This window comes from Leptosomus discolor, chromosome 3 (assembly GCF_034619465.1).
Source record: "Leptosomus discolor isolate bLepDis1 chromosome 3, bLepDis1.hap2, whole genome shotgun sequence".
Taxonomy (NCBI): Eukaryota; Metazoa; Chordata; class Aves; order Leptosomiformes; family Leptosomidae; genus Leptosomus; species Leptosomus discolor.
Genome location: NC_141393.1, coordinates 29,227,568 through 29,249,634, shown reverse-complemented (window position 1 = coordinate 29,249,634; position 22,067 = coordinate 29,227,568).

The window sequence follows — 22,067 nt, the reverse complement described above, 5'->3', positions numbered from 1 at the left end:
AGTGGAGGTCGAACAACAAAATGCTGCTGGGAATAGTTTGGACTTTGTTTCTTCAGTTATACCAGAATTAATCCGTGTAACTAGTCTTTCATATTTCCGTGGTGTATAGACCTTGTGCATGTGACCATCCTTTTTTGTAAAATTAAGTCTGTCCCTTCTGTCCCTTTATTTTGTAAACTATCAGTTCATAAGGATTTAGGGAAGGACAAAAGCCCCTGTAAATTGTTACGGTTTCACAGTGCTAGGGAATGCAGGAGGGAACTTTCCTGACTCCTCTTTTTTTTAACACGCTCTACTCCTACATCCTGCTCTTAGATGTATCATCAGCTTTGCATGCAGACCAGACCAGGAGCTAGTTTAACTAGAGTTATTTTGGTATCAGTTTAGCTGCTGTGCTGTGAACCGTCAGGTGGACACACTGAGAAACAAGGTGTAAACGTGGTATTGGCACATTAACACAGGGGTTTAAAGGTATTTAGTTAAGCAGGCATAAAAGGTGATCTATATGAGCCAGCGCAAGCTTTGTGCATAGACTAGATTAAGCATTATTTGGAATTAAGTTCCTTTCGTCTGGAGTTTGCCTGCGTAGGAACTCTGCTTAATTCTGTATCAGATGACTGGTGTAAGTATACGCTTGTCCCACCAAAGGGAGATTTGCCTCAAAGTATCTGAAATATGTGACGTGGTATGCTTTCCTCCTGTAGTAGTAGTAAAGCTAAAAATCAAGCCCTATCAGCTGACTTACACACTGTTTTCTTGATTCTTTTGACAGCCAATAGCCATGTATTTCAAGACATAAGTATCTTCCCCTATATGAGTGTGTTCCAAAGCCTTTGCAAAAGGTCTGTGAGAGGAGAAGTTCATCGGTGTGCTTGAACTTCTGAAGAAACTACAGTGAGCAGTAAGATGAAAAAGTATCCGGAAGGAGGGAATGTTACCCCCGTAAGTTCAATCATACTAAAAGTACTCTTTAGTTCATTATGAAACCAGATTATTTTTTCCTAATAAAAATAATATGGATGAATATGATCTGCAGTTTTTCTGAAGGAGTGAGTACACACACACACATAAAACCCTCATGGGCAGGATCTTTAAAAGACTCTGCGGTGTTCAGTATGTCAAAACACTTGAGCAGCTGTAAGATCAGAACCCAAAGGCCTACAAGCAAGGATGCAGCACCTGGGAGGGTGATGAAGGTAATGTGGAAAATGCTTACATGGGTCCTGTTGTAGTTGCTATTTAAATAATCCTATCTGCACTTAACCATTGTACTACAAAAAAATAATCAAGTCTTGCAGGTTACTTGTGCTTATTATGCAACTTGAAAACAAAATCTATCAGTTGAGCCAGGTCCTTGGCTCTACTCCAATAGTTCAAAACAAGTCTAGAGCCAGCCTAACTGCCCTAGCCATAACTATGTTCACTTCTCCAGGAACAGCTCTGCAGGGCACAGACCCACTGAGATAGCCCACACTTCCCTGCTTCTGAACTCTGACTCCCAGAACATACGCAAAGAAAAGGGATGGGCAGCATGCACCCACTCTGCAGTGCCTCTCTGCATCAGGAACGCTCCCCCTGGGCTAGGAGCAGCCAATAAATTATTTAAACAACAAAACAAATCCCAGGATAGTTAAACAAAATGTTCACTGTACTTTTTTTTTTCTTTTTTTTTGTTTTTAAATTTTTCATCTTTGGAGATAAGCTAGAATCAGCATAGAGAAACTATTATTTTTTAATGTCAACTGGTGGGGTTCAGGCATGTTTGCTTTTCCTTGGTTCCTAGTGAATCATCCGAGGTATCATTTTGAAGTTCCTGTTGCTTGTTTTATGCAAACATGCTCTCAAGCTTCTGTCTGGTGAGGAAGTAATGAGAGTTTGTAGAGTAATAAAAAAGAGTCAACATTTTACAATGTTGAAAACTGTTAATAATCAACATCAAAAGGCTTTAATCTGTTGACAGTCGTATACTTGATTTATGCAGCTGGCTGCCCTACTGCTCTTCTTTCAGGCTAGCTGGAGGGTGTTCTGACTGTATCTGTACAGTGATGACTCTGGAAACGTGGAGGTAGCAGCGACCCAAAGCAATGTGTCAAATCTGAACGCCTGAGCAAGAAGTAGTCCAGGCAGTATGTGTGATTTTCTCAGGTTGATGTGAATGAATTAAGAGCAAAGGTGCTGCCTTCAGGATCAAAAAAAACCCCCCCAAAACCAACCAAACCAAACAAAAATCAAAACAGAACAAAGACCCAACCCTCTGTCTAGCAGTTGCTTAGAGCAAGGGGATGGAAATTTTGGTTTTGTGTTCCTGTTGCCTAGAGTCATGTAAAACCTTTGCCCTTTTACAACTAGCTACAAATCCTGGGGCTGACTGGGTATTACACTGTGTGAGAAGGAAGAAGAAAGAAAAGAGAAAGAGCCCTTTGGGGCATTGAATGGGCCTGAGGGCCAAGCACAGGGTTTAGGAACACGAAATCGCTTGCTCTCTGTTTATTTACAAAGACTTTAGAGGAGGGGCTAGAGCTGGTACTACCCCTTTGTCCTCCTCATATACATGCTAATTCAAAGCTTCCAATAGTAACTTCTAAAGTCAGGAAGAAAATGTTATTTTCCCCTTTTATGACAATTGGATGTTTAGCGGAAGGAACGCTCGACATGCATCTAAGAGATCGCTGATGCCAGCTGTGAGGAAAAAAGGACTTCACACCCTCAAACTGAACTAGTTTGGTGGCCTGTACAGTGAGCAGCCTAAATAGCGCAGAGATAGGTTCATAGTCATTTAAAGTGTAGTAGGTAACACATAAATAACCTTGTCTAGAGACACCATAAATTTGCAGGGCTTGCTTAGCAAAATGAAATGACAGCTAAGGTTCTCCAAACGCAGGCTAGTCTCTTTCCTGGTTTGGCTGAGAAGGGAAGAGAAAAAGGACACCTGAGAAAGATGCTGATTTCAGCCCATTTAAAGCTGCTTCACTGGGATAACTAATTATCGTGTCTTGCCCTCTGTTTCTGCAGGTGCAGGAAACCCTGTTTCAAAGAAAGGGTTTCCAACAGTACCATATTTTGGAAGGTCAGGCAGCAACAGTGAAGAGCACGACAGCCAAAAAATTAAAAGGCAACACAGGTACCTGTTTGAAAGTAATCTTTTCATCATTTCAGCACTCACCTTCTCCTAATTTGCCCCATCTCCTTATCGCTTCGCATGAACTTTGTCTCATGAAAAGATAAGATTATGCACCAAATGATTCATCTGACTCCCTATTCTGACACTCTGCAAGGAAAGTGGTATATAAATGTTATTTGTACAAGGTGGATTTCACCTTGCTTTTCATTGCCTGATTTCAAAAATATTAGATTTATAACATTTCTGTTAATGTCGCCCTTTTCAGCTTGTTGTTTTTTTTTTTTAATATCTTTGAACATGTTACAGCTTCCTAGAATTCCTAGTTCCAGAATAACTGAGATCATTAGGAAAAATAAATTGCTAGTGTTACTTTAAGTGCATCCTTATCGATCGGAAACGCAGCTCAGCATCAGGCTGTCATCTCCAGAAACACTACTCAGCAGTAGTGTACATCAGAAGTTACCTTGCTCTGATGTTATAAAAAGTTTTCAGAGGAGAAAGAAGTCATGGTTCTATTTATGCTATTTAAGAATGCTTTTAAGTAACTTGTAATGGCAGATGCCATTGGATACTCTGTCATAAGTGGTTTTCTTATTAATAACAAGTAATACATATTATGGTACGTTTCAAGCTAGGCCCACATGAAACTTTGTAGAAACAAACACACAGACCATGTCTATAGTACTGCTTCATTCAGGCTTCTCCAGGCCAGAAAGCTCCACTCCCTTGGAAATGATGGCTTTTCACGCTACATGTGTGAGGCTCCTAGCACTGACTTACTGTAAGAGTTTTTACCTTCTTTCAACAAACATGTTTCTGTCCTGTGTGCTCCAGTGCCACTTACTGCCTTTGGCCTTACCTTTGCTTCCAGCCCTGATCCCTTCCAACCGCTGCTCTTAATCATCCAGTCATCAACCACCCTTTTGACACATACACTCAGCTGCCAGCTTGCTTTTCTTCTAGAATGGCCGTGGTTATTGATTATTCAAAGTTTTACTGGAATTGGCAAGTAACAAGTGATTTCACAGCTGTTTAAAAACTTCCAAGAAAATAAAGTTGGAACTTCAGGGGCACGTAGATAAAAATATTTACAGCATTGTTAAACAGGTTAAAAAGTAGAACATTATTCTTTCATTTCTTCTCTTTCCTTTGCCTTTTAGCAACATGTGTCAGGATTTTCCTTTTGTAAGTTGCATAACTACCTTGATCAGCACTTCTCTCCCATCTGCTAAAAACCAAAGAAACCAGACTGGGAGCTTCTCGCATGTTCTCAGTTGAGGCCTCTAGTCCAAAATCCATCTTAAGCACTGTTAGTATGATCTCACTGGGAAGATGTAGTTCTGCTGATTTCTGAGTGGGTTTTTTCCTTGGATTTTCCTTGGGGTTTGGTTTTGTTTGGGGTTTTTTTTTTGATACTTTTATGTAAAACTAAGCAGATAAGTCTCTGCCTGGTGTGCCTTGACACACTACTTGAGTCATTCGCTTTGTTGAAGGACTGAATTGACACCGATCTTGGTTTACAGCTCTATTTGTAGCTGCTGAGTCCTGCCTTCAACAATCGTTCCACAGCCTCATAACTCAACAACCTGTCCCTTTTCCTGTCAACACAGCATTTCTCTAAAGAATGCTGTTGACCAAACAAATACCTGCAGAGAGGATGAGACTGCTATTGCATGTGTAGCTTTTTTAAAAAGTCAGTCATCTGCTGAGGTGATGAGAATGTGGGGAATTCTGTGCTATACATACACAGATGTTTATAGTACCTATATGGCTTGCTCGTAGACAAAGCCAGCACTCAGGAGACTTCAGCATATAGAGACAAATATAAACAGGAGATGTTTTGTTCTGTCCTAGTGAATTATGCACCAGATGCAAAAACTGGGGATTCTGAAGATTATTTTTGAAAAGTTGAGTGTTTGAGTCCTACACCATTCCTAAATGCCCTAAGTGAAGCAGGGACTGAAAGAAGAAAAGTCAGATTCTGGCAGCAAAGGAAATCTTTATATTGCTGCTAGCCTTCAGTTTTCAGTTATTACCTTTAATTATTCTTGAATTGTATCATATTAGGCACGGCTTATTCAGGTGTTTCTCAAGGGCAGCAAGTGTTTCGTTTCAGCAAAGTGCAAGGGTTACTGAAAGAGTGACTCCCAGCAAGTAATAATTCAGTACAGAAATGTAGATTTCATTCAGAGGAAACTATTTTTAAGATGTGTCATCACCGGCAGAACAGACTTTGGTTAGTATAAGCTAGTTATTAATGGCTTTCTGATGTTAGGCACGGTATAGGTCTGAATGTGATTAAGTTAGCAGGAATTCTGCCACTCTTCAGTGACAATGATGTTGAGTCCTGAACTGAAAAATAGGAACATCTTAGCAAGAGAGTAGCTATTCTGAATAATTCAACTAAAATATTAGAAAATTTCAGCATATGTGGAAAGAGCAGACCTCAGCATGAGTGATTAAAAAGAACTACAGTTGTTAAGATCTAATTATTATGCAAAGGCTGAGAAGCTTAAAAAACCCCTAATGTTGCAGTTTACCATTATCAGCCTTTTGAGTACCTTATTTCTAGGTGATGGCATGATTAACATCTAACTATGAAGGCAGCTCAAATTCCTTATAATACTGCTTTCACTGTTAGTAAAACTATCAGCCCTAGCAGAATCCCTAAACCTAGTTTTCAGCATATTAGCACAGGAATAATTTGTTTCTCAACTGTTACTTTGAAACATATTGATTTTTCAGCCTACACATGTTTTTACTTGTTTGTGATCTTATCTTATTCAAATTTCAGAACCACACAATTCACCGCTAAGATAAAGAATGCAAAATTATCCACCCAGTTTGGCTTCAGACAAACAAATGCAACTTCACACAAACAAAGGGAGCTGTATCCAAGCATTATTTGCCTCTGTTCTTAATATTTCAATACTTTGTGGAAGAAAGCAAGTTGGGTAACAAGCTGTTTTGACTTCATACCCAGTATACTTTCAGGTTTCTCTAGTCTCCAAAGCCAAGAATCCAGTCTAAAGATGCCACAAAGCTTCAGCATGCTTAAGGCAAGGCAGTGCTGTGCTTTTTTTCTATCTTTGTTGCCATACTTTGGAATAAAATAAAAGTTTTGCTGTAGATAAAAAGAAAAGCATGTCTGACACCTAAATCTTCTACGCCTATTCCATATATGATCTACACTCGGAGGAAGGAACCTTGGGTTGGAGCTGGTTAGATTTGCTTTTTCTGCTGAACCAAGCTCTGAACTTGAAGTGTTTCACTGGAAGCACTCTGAACTTTCAGCAAATCAGAGCTGAAGCCAAGCTCCCCAAAATGGGGCACCGCACCAGCTGGGTCTCTGGTCTCTGACCCGCTGGCAAATGGTCTGTGGATAGAGCATCCAAATCATCCATCTCGGTACCGGCTGACACAACTTCCTCAAAGAGCAATTCGTGACTTTTCCAGGAATAGCTCAAGCCTCACAAGTGTCGACGTTGGCACGTGACTGTTGCTCTTGCTGTCATGTAGGAAACGGGGTCAGCTTTGTAGAGAGCAGCCTTTGGACTGCTCTGGGTTATTAAACTGGCGGCTTGAAAACCAGCCTCCCAAAGCCCCTGGAACCTCCTCCCAAGAATTAGTAAGGCTGAGTTAGCAAGCCTGAACCACAGCCCTGGGAAGGACTGCGCTTTCTAGCTAAGTAAACCTCTTTTTGATTCCTTGTCTTTTAGTGCAGTTTCTTTGTGGAGCGACTTGTTTGTCCCCATCAGTACCAGGGAAGACAGGACCTGACTTTTCAAATAACTTTTGTTCGTCCCTGGCAGGACTTGACACTTCTTGCCCATGTTACGCAAGACTGTCCTACCCTATGTATGACAGAACAGTTTGGCAAGATCTGCCACCACCTTTCTTTACAGACAGGGCTGCTCTTTCAGTCCTGACTGGAGGGAAAGTGTTTGCCAGTTTGTATGTTTTATTTTAATTTCCTCTGCCCAGATCTGGAGAATGTCTGCCTATAAATACCTGCTTATAGGGTGCTTGGAGAACCACTGTTTTCTCCAGGGACTAGATCGTGTTTTCAAGTTGTATCTTGCCATGGAAACAGACAGGTAATGAAGGATCTGAATTGGATTTCTCTGCATTGGATTTCTCTGCATCACCTCAGTCATTCATTCAACCAGGTGGCAAACCCTCATTACAAAACAAAGGCTGCAATCCAAAATGATGGTTACAGTAAAAACAGGATCCCCAAACCAAAGCGCTAACAGTTTAACAGAGATAAGCAATCTTTTCCAAATCAAAGTAGGTTGTGCAGTGGTACCTACCGAATTTGGTAAGGAAATTTTCAAGTCTTACTACAAAAGCTTTCCAGTCAATTCTGAATAAGTTTCAGACTGGCCTATGCATTTAAAAAAATGTATTAAAACAGAGACTAGAATGCCTGACTGAATTCTGATTCAGTCTTTGCAACTGAATTCCAGACATCATAGAATGATTTTCAAGATGTTATTCAAAGCAATGGAATATATATTTTAAACTAAGCTTAATCTTGCCCAGATTTTGCACAAAATAATTTGGAAATGTGTGCTATTGCAATTTCTTATTACACCTTAATCTGTTACAGTATTCAAGAAAGCTGTTGGAAATTAAAGGCTATGATCCTGCAAATATCACCATGAACTTTAATAAAACCCCAGCTTGCTATTAGGGGCTGCTAAATACCAAGAATTACTAAATAAGAGTTTTCTTAAAAGTCTTTGCTGAACCAATACAAAACTATGCCATCATTAACAATAAAATTGTTCAGATGTTTCAAGATGTTATTGAAATGATCACAAATTTCTGCATATACAGATCAATCAAAATGACCAGTCAAAAAAATGAGGGTTTTGGGAAAGACTAGACCTTTCTTTGACAATACACCACACTAAAATGCATAGAACCCCTGCAATGGATGTAAATGATTTGCCGTGGAACATCCCCCTGTGCTTTTGATCAGAACAAGAGACAAAGAGTATTCCCAAAAAATTCACCATGTGTTTGACAGCCCTTAGTGAAGAGTGAAGAAAGACTTTAGAAATCTGAGTTTGTCCAGGCAGAGCACACAGTTTCCATCAGCTTTAGTAAACCCTGTAATAATAAGCCTCATCATATTATTTAAAGATTATTTAAGAAACTTAATCTATAGTAGTAGCTTACAGTACTGTCATTCCTGGGTAGGAATTACTAATTGCTTGGCACTGTTAATGTACGCTACCTGATTGGAAAGTGCTGTGGAGATCAGAGAGAATGTCAGTAGAGAAATCATTTTCTTTTCTTTTGCTTTGCTTAGCTCTTTTCCCTCTTCTGTGTGAATGAGTGGTAGCATTTTGCTCCTTATCCTCATTACTCCACAGATTTATTATTTTGTGCCCGATCATCAATCAGCCCAGTTTGTACCTTGCTCATGACACTAGCCCAGCAAAAAGGGTAGTAGGAGCATTCTGCCAGAAGGTGAGGGGGAAAAAAAGCTGTAGAAGGACTATTTAAGTGAAAATGTTTGAAAGTCAAAGGGAGGGCATGTGTTTGATTTCACAAAATAAAATGCTGGTTTCTGTTGCAACGTTGGTTACACAATCACATAAGGTTTTATTTTTAAAAGCAAGTAAAAAAATTATGATGCATCAGCTCCTCGACTGGTGTAAATCAACATGGCTTTATTGACTTTGATGGAGCTATGTCGATTTATACCAGATGAGGATTTGGCCCACTGTATGGAGATATTTTTATTTCTCTTCTCACTCTATCAGTTAAGGAAAGGGTAATAATCAGCAAGCTGGAAGCAATTACGTGTGTGTGTGAGGAGGGGGTAGTTTCATAATAGCTAACTTGATATTATTTCCTGTAAAATGCATCAGGAGAATAGAGCCTGGAGCCTGCTGACCAGTTTGTTTTGTAAAGAAATATTTGTTCAGATCTGTTTATAATAATTTGTCAAACGATGAGCAGACTCTGCTCAAGCACTTGCCTTCCACTGACACCAGGGGCGGCAGTTCTAGTGCTGACCAGTGCACCAAGTGGCAGCCGATGAGGAAAGACCCAGGCAAAATTTGGCTTTCACTTGCATCCGTGTAAATCTGGAGTAATTTACCAAAATCAGTAGAAATACTCCCTATTTACAACAGTGTGCCTAAAAGCAAAATTTGGCAGCGTTTTCAACTGAGCATTTATAAGCTGTTTCTGGCAGCAAATAAGAATGGGGGAGGGGAAGATTATTCATTGCAGATGCTTTGTAAGATTAACGGAGGCTTTCTGGTGACAATAAAGTCTACTAACATAGTCACTTTTGGAAAATGCTTTTTAAAGGGTGATTTGAGGGAGTTTTCTGTCATCCTCTAATTCTTAGAGCATTTCATGGTGGTAAAAAGTGCTAACCAAGGCCTCAAGCGAAATGATCTAAATTGTTCTTTTCACCCTGGCGAGGCAGATGAGTCCTGACCTGCGATACCAAGTGGAATAAAGCAGTTGATGGGAAGCTAAGATTTCTGAGAAATCATTTTGGATAAATGCATTTCATAAGATTCAGCTTTCGTTATTGTTAAGCAGCCACACATTGATGAGGGAGCCGAAGACAAACTAGTCACAACTGAGATAAATGTAAAGATTTATCAAATTATGTTTAAGTTATAATGCAGGTTATTCTAAAGTAACAACACTAGCACTATTAACACTGGAGTATTCCAACCAGCTTTTGAAATATAGCTCACTCATCTGTTATCTTTGCTCTCAGGGATGATTTAAGCATATTTTTGTAATGTTTTAAACTTTGAAATACCATTAAAATTACTTCAAGCCCTGTTAGAGTGGATGCAGTTATACTAGGCTAATGGTGCTTCTGTCTCTGTAGCTTGTACCCATATGGCTACCTCTTTCTGAACTGATCTACAGTTAAATTAATCCCAAAAGCAGCACGTAGGTGAACCCTTAAGCATTAGCAGACAACTCATAAAAGACTGGAGAATATGCGGTTCAGAAATCATTCTGGACAGATGCATAAATGCAGCTCTTGCCCCAACTACGGAGAGCCCCATGGAGCTGTGCAGACCTTCTTTCCAATACTGGCCCTCTCCAGGCCTCCCTGCTGTCTTTCCCTGGGAAAGGTCAGGTAGCCTATTAATCACGCTCTTGTCTTTGACTTGAGGTATATATATGTCTACCGCTTCCTGGATCCTTTTGAAGCAAGGAACAATGAGCAACTTTCCAAGGGAGGAGCAGGTTTGCTTATTTTGGTTTCTTTTTTTAATAACTCAAATACAAGCTCCTTAAACCCAACATAAGATAAGGCACTGTTTCAGCTAGGGCAGGAGACAGTGCTCTGACATTGAATTTAAATCCACTTTTCTGTAATGAATATGTAACTTTAGGTATAAGCTGCTAGGTTTTTTTTCTGTCTGTTGTTACAATGCATCTTTCACCAGTTTTGTTGCTCAGTTTTTCGGCTGCTCATGGAAATTCATGGGATGTTTTTTCCCAGTAAGTTTTAAATGTATATGCTGTTTTGCACTGGAAAAGACAACTGCAGGGTTATTATCATCTTTTCTAGTAAGAACACAGAATTGAAAAACAAGTGCAGTATTGTAACCAGCACTACCTCTTCATTGAATTTCTAGTGTTATGTGGACTGTATAAAAAAATTATTCTGTTTTTTTATAAATACATGCACCTAGATTGTTTTTACTATTTAATAGATTGCACAAAACGTAACTGCTTACAGACAGTGTTCCTAGAATCAATACTGCAAAATCAATTCACACTAAGAATAATTTTAAAAGGATGAGAAAACTTTGAGCATGACACATCAGTGAAATGAAGGTAGGCTCTTTTCATTATTTTTCTGCTTAGGTTTTAGATCTTTACAGAAAAAAAAAATGATGAAAAGATCATTTTCAAATCTGGTGTGCACTGTGAAGATGATGTCCCAGCTAATTTTGATGCGGACAGAGATTATGACCGAAGTCAGGAATACACAGAAGATTAAATCCTAAACTGTAACCCTGTTTTCATAGAAATGTATTAAGGAAACAAAATAGAATGACATACCTAAACCAAAGCATTTCTGAGTAAGGCATCTGTCAGATTTTTCCATGAGGTGTAGGCAGTTTAATATGTACTGTGACAGAATTTGAGATTGTTGTGTTTTAGTATTGCTCAGCTTTCAGGGTGAGGGTGGTCCAAAGCCTGAAGATGAATTTCAGGGACAAGCTGAGCAGTAGCCAGGAAAAAGATTAATATTACAGTAACTAGCAGTTCATATGTGTCAACTAATCTTTAATTCGAGAAAACGTGGGACAAAGTCATCATTAAACCAAGTGAAGCTTGAATGTACGAAGGAATTTGAGTTTGGTGTCAAACTGCATAGCGGATTAGGTATTACACCAGTATCTGGTCCTGTACAAACTCCTGGAGTTCATGCTTAGCACAGCAGAACTTCAGGCTGTAAGCACAAGTTCTCATAGGCCGTATCTGTGGGATGCCGTGTGTCCTTGTTTGGTCTTGATCAGGGACCAAGATAATCCTGTCACCAGACAGAACTGAATTCTGCTGAGAGATCTCCGAAAGACACCTCTCGGGGTCCTGCAGGAACTGGTGCTAATCACTTGCTGCTTTATTCACTTGCTGTTACCCAGGCATAGCAAGGAAGGGACCCAAGTACCAGCTGAAACCCCTGGCCAGGCAGCACTAGGATAAAAACTGATAAAACTACCACAAGTTCCCTTCCAAGTGCTCTAGCCTGATCTGAGAAGAAATATTAATCACATCTCTACTGTCTAAAATAGAGCTCAGCTATTCTGAGGTACATATTTAAGTTTCTGGAAGCCTCCTAAGTTGTTTTGTTGGTAGTTTTGGGGTTTTGTGTGGGTTTTTTGGTTTGTTTTGTTTTGTTTCTTTACTACATATACAGTTAATCTGCTTACCAGTTGGAAATCTTTGGAAGCAAGAGGCACCACCTCTTTTTGATCATCGTGTTCCCATAGATATTAAGAAGACTGGAAAAAGTAGAGCTGGAAGGGATCTCTGAAGGTCATCTAATCCATCCTCCATTCTACAGCAGGTTGAAACAGCAAAGATCACACTGCTGGAGTATCTTCACTCGCATCATCTGTTTCTAGCGTGCAGCCTGTGTCTGACTCTGCTACAAGGCCTTACAAAAAGAATTAGTGTGGGACTTAGAGGTCCCCGGGGAAGAAATGAAAATGGGAGTGGAACTAACAGAATGACTTCTAAAATGCTGTTGCTCATCTTGGCCTCCGATTGAGTATCACTTTAGTAGAACTGTTAATTAAAAAACTTAATTTGATTACTTTGGTTAGTCCTGAAATTTAAGAACCTAGTGTCAAGGCTCACAGAGCCTGAGACCAGCTACAGTCTAATTACTAGGCTGGAATTTTTTAATTACTACAGATAAGAGTATTGGGGGAAAATTGTCACGAATCAGAGTTCGGAAACCACATCCTCCCTATTTTCTAGCCATCCCACTCAGCCTCTGAGAGGGAGTCTCGAGAGTGTAGTAAGTGGAGGCAGATAACCACATCCCCAATCTGCTGTCATCCTCAGAGACCAGAATTTCCGATGTGCCTTCTGCGTGACAAAGAGAAGTGATGAAAACAAAGAGGATGTAAGTAACCTCACTTGTTAACAGGTGCCTTCACAATAATTACTCGTGGTTGGCCTTTTGCCTACAGGCAAAATTTCCATTGGCTTTTTAGTAAATTTCTACCATGTCTCCACTTAGAAAACTCAAGATGAATCAGCTAAAGGCATGAAGACAATGTGAACAATTTTAGACACCTTAAACCTGAAGTAGATGCTTTTATTCAGGAGCAAGAGGTCTGCAGAGCTCTGATGGATCTCCCCTTCTGAATGTCACCTTTGGCAAAAAAGGTTTAAGATATCATAGTGTTTAAGATATCACAGTAATGAAAAGTTACTGTCTCTCTTGCCAGGTAGCAAAGCAGGATTCAGGTGTTTGTGAGGGACATCCTTATTTGCAGCGTGGTGTCTTAGCACAAGCCCACCTTTACTATTGGCTTAAGCCAAAACACTGGGCTGTGAACAGGAAGGGGTGAGGTGTTGTACCCATCCTATTCGGCTCTGGGGGGCAAGAGTAGCAAGTTTCTTGTCATAATGCATTAAACTGCCTAGCTACATTTGGCCTGTCCAAGTTTTTGGTTCATTATAAGCAGAACCTACTAAATAGCATCAAACTAAAGCTGCTTGATTTGTAACAGAAACCTCCATCTTGGGACGGGATGCATTTTAAGGGCTCTGACAGATGGGCTCTGTTGGATTGAACATCAGCAATCTTTAACGCTTTACCTCCCCCATATCTGCTGTAACCTTCTTCCAGTGCTGTCTGTCCCAGCAGCAGGGGAAACGAGAGCAGATGCTGATGAGCGTGGTTTCTCCACCGAATCTGGCCTGGGGACTGTGTAGGCTGAGGCAGCAAGTCCCTGCTTTGGCCACCGCTGGTGCAGAGGCAGTGGCCCCTGGCAGTGAGGTGGAGGAGATGGGAGGCAGCCAACATGTAGCCATCACTGCTAAACGTGACAGAGTCCAACCATGATGTCTCACACTCAGCCAATTTGCCAAAACCTTCTGTGGCTGCCTCATGCTGGCAGCTTCTTCATATGCATAATAATTTGACCACAGTGAAAGTTTTTGCTTAAAGCAAAGCATAAGACAGAGCTGGTGCAGTGCAGGCGGAGAGGAGAATGGGTTTAAAAGCCCTTTCACAGCTTTGATCTGAAACTTTTTGGGTTCCCATAAACCCCTTTTGCCCTGCCAGCAGCAATCCCCACAGGAACATGAACATGAGCCCTGTCTCCTCCCTCCTGCAACACCTACCCCCCTTGCATCTGGGCATACCTGCCAAGTTTTGTGCATCTCTGTGTCTGGCACCTATGCAAATTAAGCAATCTGTATCTAATTTATGTGGTCATAAATACTGCTTCTGAAAAAACACTGGCTTTAGGGGTGGTTAAAAGTGTTAGGCTTCGCAGGGAGAGCTCCTTCAAGTGCTAGGGTCAGAGCGCATGGGAGATGAGAAGGAGCCTTCTCACTAGTCAGCCTGGAAAGAGCAAGTTTTTGTGGAAAACATAGGTAACAGGTAAAGACCAATGAGCACACCAGTGGAAGAGCAGAAGTTGAGAGAGCTGTTCCCCATGGAAGGAGTGCTACCTGCTATCCCATGCTGCATGCATGTCAGGTTCTGCCAGTCATCTGTTGTCAGAGCCCTCCTCCTGCCAACCGGCTCCTTAGTCCCTATTCCCACTAGTCGACCTCTTCCTCTACGTTGGATGCCCTGTGCCTTAAAACTGCCCTGGGAATGGGGAGGAAGGGAAGGCTGTCCCAAGCTGTACGTCACCCCCGCTCCTGGGGCCAGATGCAGAAACCACAGCCCACACCAGTCTCCTTGCCTGAAGCCACTTTTCCCCAATTCTTTCAGAACAGGTCTTGCTGCTCCCGATTTCTCCTGCTTTTCCTTCTTGCCTTGCCCCTCTCCCACCTCACAGGGAGGCTGGCTGGGAACCAGCATTCAGGTGAGCCAGTCTGGGCAGAAAGCGATCCCAGACTGTTGACCTCTGTACTCTAACTCCCCTCATTGAGGTGCAGGGTAATTGGACAGCCTGCGTGCGTTTCTGAAAACACTGTAGGAAGAGGAGAAGGAGGAACATGATTGGGAGAGATGAGACGGTTCTGCAAGGCAGGGGAGAGAAAACTGGCTGGGTCATGCAAGAAGCAAAGCATGAAACTTTGGGGAGAAGTCCTGACTTAGCAAATCCAGTGGCTGCAGCAGCAAAGGGTTGGACTCTTCAGGGCTGTGAGCGATGGAAAGGCCTGGGCTATGGTACAGCACTGAACAGGGCTAATCCTTGGGCTCTGGTCATCATTGGGGTTGTAGGCCTTACCTCTTCTCTCTGGGCACTGAGCAGAACATTGCTACTTTCCCCACCAGACGACCACCAGGCTGCTCTGGAGATGCTGAGAAGTTTGCACCTTGTTTGTCCTGGGCTGTGATCACAGCAGTGAGGTGAGCCTGTACCCATGGGCTGGAAATACTTGCTTTGGAGCCTAGATAGCTCTGCCAGTTAATCTAGGCTGTGGGCATGGATGTCAGCCACACATACTGGGTGCTTGTCTGCTCTCCTCTCTGCCAGGGTCCTTCGCCACCATGAAGGCCTGCATAGGGAGGAGGGGAATTAGTTTCTGACCAGCTCTATGTCTTCTCCACTCCCTTCACGCCCTTGCAGCCACTTGCAGGAAGGACAAAGGAATAACCCCAAGTCTGGATACCATAACACTGTAGTTACAAGACAGTAGAAAACAATAAAACCATATTACTGAAATGCCAGTAGCTCTGGGTTGAATGATCTGCTTCTAAGTGTCAGTAAAATACCTCTTTCTAGCTACTAAATAAAAACTTGTCCCTGTTATTTGTGAGAGCTAAACCATATGTACAGTTATGATGAAATGTGGGTGCTGCAGCTAACTTCTGTTAATTCAGAGCATGAAAATCAACTCAAACCGATGAGTGGTAAGAGGAAAAAATAGTAAAACATGTAAGAACATCCTTCTGTTACCAGAGAGTTTCAGGGCAGCATCAACACAAGAAGGGCAGACCACAGCAGCACAGAGAAAAAGGAATGCAGTGTTGGATTGTGTGTCATACATATACTGTAAAAAAGGATCAATTTGAAAGGGATTGGAAAATTTCACAGAAACCATCTTGTTATCTATGTAAGTAAACCCAAATCTAATTCTCCCGCTGTGCTCAGTTGTGCTCTCAGAACTGAACAACAAAATAAGTCATTTAAAGGTTCCTCTTACCTGCAGGAAAGCCTGAGGAGGATAGGAAGGTAGCCTTAAGAGCTGCTTTCAGCCTTCTAAACATTAGCTGGGATAACTGCTAACCAGCTCATACTTGGCTATTCTGCAATTTAAAGGATTATTTATTTAATTTTTTTAATCAAAGCAAGCAAAATAAAGATCCATCTTCAGAAGTCTCAGTGCCCTGAGAGCCAGATACTCAGCTGATAAGAACTGAAGGAAGTTCACTGAAGCCTTGCACGCATGGAGTTACACCAGCAGGCATCCAAACCAGCACGCTCCCCTTTACTTTTTCATCTAACAATTTCTGTGCTCTGCACCATCTGATAGGTCACGGCAGCTCTTGTAAAGGGAAGATGCTTAAATTGTGCAGACTTCATGCTGCACAGAGGTGCTTCAACTCACTCGGTTACCTGATGGGAAGGGGTGAGTGGCCTGTAGCAACCTCATTTGCTGGTGCCAGACTTCTTCATCTCCCATTCCCGCACGTGCTTCTGGGGCACTGGTTCCAGGGCAGCAGCACAGCATGCCTCGCTGCGGAGGCACACCAGCATCTGAGACGAGGCATGGCGCAGAACACAGGCTAAAAACCTCTACTAGGTGTGAGCTGAGGCTCCTCTCCAAAGCTGGCGCTCATCAGGAAGCAGTAGGCAAGAGCCCAGGGGGTCTGGGGTAGGAAACAGCCCTGCAGAGAGGTGGGATACAGCAGAGCTGGCAGTGGGCAGGCACCGGCCAAGAGGCAGGATCAACCTCGTAAGAAGAGCTGAGAAGTTAAGAGCCAGGACAGTGCAGTGGCAGCAGGAGGTGGCCCAAAAACAGGAGCTGAGAGGAGAAGATGCTGCACTCGGAGCCTGCACGAACAAAAAAAAGTAGCTACATCTGAAAGGTTGCTCCCCAGCTACATCCCACAGCCGTGCATGCGCAAGCAACGCGGCAGAGGTAGCACTAGAAGCCGGTATGACACCGCCACAGCTAAATGTCAGTGGTAGCCTAAAGAGGGAACTTCATTCTGAAAAATGCATAGCTGTGAGATCCATAGACAAAACTGATGTCTGCTTCTATTAGTACCAAAACAGCAGTTTGACCTAAATAACGATTTCTGTTTGGCGTTGAAAGGCAAACAGGAATAAGGTCCAAAATGTGAGTCATTAAAAAATAAAAAAAGCCCAACAACATGTACTGTACTCCACAATCAGCCCCTTTCTGAAAGAGGGCCAATAGCTTTATGTATTTTTGAGTCTTCCCTTCCACAGCAAATCTTAGTGCAGCTTCAGAATTTTTGGCTGACACCTTGATGACACTGAAATAGAGTCAGTCTGTGAAGTGCAGATTTTAACTAGGCAGTGGAAGTCCTTACTAATTCCAGTAAGTGCATTAGAATTACAGACTCACAGTATTGCAACACCACATGTTATACTTACACATGCAGTAGTTTTGATTATAAAATCCTTGAATGCTTACTGTGACCCACTCATTGCCTGGCTCTGTTTTGGATTTTTTTGATGATGACCTGCTGGGTTATCACCCCGTCAGGAACGGAGCTCTGACAATGACCTACCCGTTACTGGTCCGTCCAGTCTTTCTAACATGCCCAAGTGGGAAAGGATCAGGGAGAATGAGATGCTCCTGTGCAGACTTCTGTGAGAGACACCCCTAGTACACATACACAGTATAGTAGTTCAAGGTTACTTACTAGTTCAAGTAATTGTTTTCCCTAATTGTCACAGTTCCTAATAGAAATGTGCTTACTATTAAAAATGCTTTCAAAATTATGAAGAAAAGCTACCAGTTCACAAACATCCTCAGCTTGCACACCTTACTCAGGACTGAAAGAAAACGTGCAGACATCTATTCTCTCTAGTACAGAGCACTGCTCCTCAGCATCCAGCCTTAGTTAGCTGGCAAGAGCTTTTGCAACATCATGCTCAGTTTCATTTTAAGACACCAAGCCTCATGTTTTGTTAGCTTTCCATTTAACTTACTACTAAAATTGTTAATTTTTCCTTTGTTTGTTTCTTCGTTCAAGCAGTTGGAAGCAGGCAGCTCCACCCAAATTATTCTTTTCATTACACCAGTGCCCTTGCAATGTTTATCTGTGTGTCAGCTTGGTGCCTGTATTCTAGTGTCTTAAAAGTTTTGCCAGGAAACTGTCGGTGATGTTTTTTCCCCCCTTCCTCCCTAGTAAATTGTGTACTATTTATCTTCTTAACATCATTTTTAAAATAGAGACTATTTATTTTAACAGCTCTGTGTATATTTTCATGCTCACAATTGTTAAGTCCCTGAATACATTGACCAGAGAAATTGCACTCACCGATCCTGCAGCAGACCATGTGCGTGCAATTACCTCATTTACACAATCACAATAACGACACAAAATTCAATGCCCCATCTGGAAGATAGGAAATAATATTTCCTCTCTTCTACCTTTGTCCATGTACGTAGTAGACTCTTGAGAATAAGCAGAGTCTCATTCCATGGGTGGATACATACACGCACACACACAATACACACGCTCACACAATACCACAGACAATCGGGGCCTGATCTCGGTCAGGGCTGCCAGCAACTCTGGTAAAATATTCTGCTTCAAATTCTGGACTGAAATCTGCTCACTTTCCCCATCCTTGCTATTTCCAGCCCAGGCCCACAGTTTTGGCTCTCGGCCTTCCACGCTCTGGCAAAAGTGGGGAAGCACAGCTGAGCAGAGCAGTGGGAAGAGAAAGGCAGAGCGTCCCCTCTCCCCCACTTGCCCCGTGGGCCTTTGGTGGGTCTTGGGGAAGCAGATGGAAAGGCAAGCCCTCCCAGCTATTTTCACACAGAAGGGGGCAGAATGAGCCCCGGAGGACTCTGCTGCACCCTGGGATGACAAACGAAAACTGCTTTCCTCTTCTTTCTGTCCCATCAAGTGGAAGGAGAAAAACTTCCCCTCCCAAGAAGAATGAATCCAAAGATCCCTGAGATAGGGTCTACAGGTAAGGAAGTACCACAGCTGCAGGAGGGGCTGGGATGTCATGCAGCAGAAAAAAAGGTGGAAGATGCAAAATGCTTAGTAGAAAAGACTTGCAACTAACAGGGAACTTCTGGGTTTGGGCCTTCAAGATCTATTTGTTGGCATTCCTGAAAGAGTGAAGCAGGGGATGACTCCAGCACACGATCACTCCAATGTTACAAGCTACAAAGGACTCTGGAGGTGATCAGCTCCAAGCCTTCAAGCATATTGCTACCTTGTTCCTGTTGGAAAAGACTCATCCCTAGGGCCACACAGACATTTCATTTTTTAAATGTGGCAAGCTGCATTGAGTGCCAGGAATTAAAAAAAATTTGTTTTTTTAAATTAAGCATGATGTTCCATCTCTCTTCCTACCTCGAAACCCTGTGCCACATTAATCTGATGTTAAGTAACAAGTAGAAGTACAGACATTTCCAGAAAGAGCATTTAACATGCAGCCAAGCAGCATTGGCTCCTTCTCCACTTAGATCTACAAATACATGCCCCTCTACTGCAAAGATCTTGTGACAGCCCAAGGGTGAATTTTGAGAGTCCATTTGTTAAAATGCTGGCAAGGAGCAGTGGCATTGTGCGTGCTGGGCTCCTGCTTTACCGAGGTGGGGGAGCCAGGGCCTGTGTCTGTCATGATGCCTCAGAGATGAGATGGAGCTGGGTCTGCCCATTTCGCTGGAGTCCCTAAGAATTCCTGGAGAGTGAGAAGCAGCCCCTTAAAAACCCTTCCATCATTACTCCAGCCAGCATTGACCCTTAGACGTTGCTCAGCTGAAGTTACAGGCCATGTTCGCTGTTACTGTCTTCCAGAGACAACGTGCAGGCTGCAGCCACGCTCAGTCGGAGCCTCTGCGTGCCTCCTGCTGCACCACGGGCCAGTCCTGGCGCTGGGAGCGGGGAGAGAGGAGACGGCTGAAAAGAGTCGAGAGACAGGAGAAACCTAAGAAAGAGGAGAGAGGAGGACATAGATGGTGAGGAAGAGAGATGGATTTGGGTTTTTTCAACCTTGCCCCACTGTCAAGTTTGCCCAAGCATGGGTCATTAGCCCCTTTCAGTACTGCTTACTGGGAAAAAGCACGCATGGGAAGTGACTCACCTTTCAGAGCCAGGCTGCCCGCATCAGGCATTTGATGTTTTTTTTTTTAAAAACACAATCTTGAGTGAAAATATTTGCAAAGTTTTCTGTCTGCAAAGTTAATCTATCATTCTTACTGCTTGACAGTTTTTGCTCTATTACAGTAGATCCAAAAAGTCTTCTTTGGTTTACAGAAGTAATTCCTGATGGATTTAAATTTCAGATAGCTCGTGCTGCAGAAGCCAGAGTACTGCAGGGAGAGTTATGCTGCGATGGAAGAGGGGAGCTGCTTTCCATGTGTGCCAGAAACTCCGGGTGATTACAACAAGCACTGCAGATGCGCAGCTCCCTCTGATTAATTTGTTCTAATTCAGGCCTACAAATGTCAAATTTCATGATTTATGCGTTGTTCACGACCACAGGGTTTCTGTGTCATAGCTGGGGTTAGGACCTCCGTCAGGTCATCCACAGAGCTGTCTTTCATGGATGATGTAGCACACCGGCCATGCAGCCTAAGAGCTGTTCGGGGCACTAAGCAGCTCAGGGGCTGGGAGCTTGCAACAGCCACCGTGTCATCTGTGGTAGCTCTCACAGAGCTGCTCTGCACACAAACCCAAAAATCTGGGTACCAGTGGGGGTTTGTTTCTGCCCCCTCCCCTCCTCCCAATACCAGCGGCCATCTGACAGCACGGACAGTGAAAAAAAGGTGTAGGAAATAATTATTTATGCATTTTCAACACTGTAGTGTGGTTAATCTAGGCTTCCTCTTCAATGCTGTCTTGTGAAGAAAAGGGCCAGAAAGTGTATCTCTGAGAGGTACTGATATTTTCTTTGCCTTTCAGGTCTTTTAAATTAGGTCAGCTTACAAAGAACAGCTTGGCTGTTTAGCAGGTTTGTATGACAATCTGAAAGCAATTGATGTTCAATTAATTCACAGCCTTGCTCTTGATTTTGGATTTGTTATTCCTATTTTCACTGTAGACACTGAGGCAGAGAAAAGTTCAATCATCTGCCAAATACCGTGCAATACAGCAGCAGCAGAACAGAGAACAGGACTCTGCATGCTGGATATAGCTGTGGCAGCTTCCTCGAGCCAAACAAGCAAAACCTGAGCTGAGGCAATACACACACTCTTGGGAGGATTTCGGCTGATGTCCGAGGCCTTCTGAGCATATACAGCGGGGACAGATTTGCCCACTTTCACACAGGGTTTTACAAACCTCACACCTTACTTTTTCTACCCTTGTATATGGGAATCTATAGCAGGACTAAAAGGGGCGAGATAACACAAGTTAAAGCTGGAAAAGAGACAAATTCAACCAACACCTTCTTGCACACACTAGTTGTTTTCCAGCTCTTCAGTAGACAAGCAGCTCGTATAAGAACAGCCCTATGAAGCTAAGTTAGGGAGAGATGTCTAAAGGGACAGAGAAGTTGTATCTCTGAGTATTAGTTTAACAAAACCAAACTGAATTACCACCACCTCTTCACTGTGAAGACGTCAGGGTGCGGGTTAAAATCAAGGACCTGTTAAGGGCAGGAGAGGAAGACAGAAGTTTCAGCAGCTTGAACTCACCTCTTGAGTTTCTCCTGATGTCTAAAAAAGACAAGAGGAGCTTCCCTGTTGCACCCTCTGTTGCATATGAGCTCCAGATGCGTGCATGCTATTTCCAGAGTCAGAGGATACAGATGTCATTAAATATGCTGGTGATCTGCTCCAGTCTATTGAAATTTTTTTAATCTGAGATCAACACCCAAAAAAAGTATTTGAAGACTCAGCATGAAGAGGGGAAACAACTGCAATGAAAGCTATAGTTCCTACATTACCAGAACAAGGTGCAGCGTACATATTATACCCGGTATTTAAGCCAAAAGTCCTGCCAATTGATTCAGGAGATCTTGCAGGACCCCTGGAAGAAGTAAGCAACATTTCGACACAGTGTTTTCTTTTCACACGATAGTAGGGTTAGGAAGTAGCTTTTTAAGACCCAGTCAGTTTTCCTTTTATAGCA